The sequence below is a fragment of the Sinocyclocheilus rhinocerous genome, unplaced genomic scaffold (genome assembly GCF_001515625.1).
Source record: "Sinocyclocheilus rhinocerous isolate Xijiao unplaced genomic scaffold, SAMN03320098_v1.1 scaffold3319, whole genome shotgun sequence".
NCBI classification, from domain to species: domain Eukaryota; kingdom Metazoa; phylum Chordata; class Actinopteri; order Cypriniformes; family Cyprinidae; genus Sinocyclocheilus; species Sinocyclocheilus rhinocerous.
Window position 1 is genome coordinate 175,847 of NW_015655602.1, and position 327 is coordinate 176,173.

A 327-nucleotide genomic window follows, 5' to 3' on the forward strand; every position below is an offset into this window, starting at 1 on the left:
ATGACTCAAGCGAGAGTTATGGCTACAAAGAGCTCACCAAGATCATCATCTTCCTGGCCCACAACCTCATGGGTCTGAAACCGGAGGTAAATGATCTCAAGCAACAGATCACGGCATTATCCCACAAGGACCCCAGCAGAATGGAGGAAATCAATAGACTTCAAAATGCTCTGACAGCTGCTGAACAGTGAGAGCACCTGGAAAGGCAGCCAGAAAGGACCTGGAAAGGAAACTTTCCCACACAAAATTACTATTGAAACAGCTAATTCTGAGCTCTTAGACAAAGTTGCCAGAATTTAGACTCTGATCCAGCAGCTGAACAACACT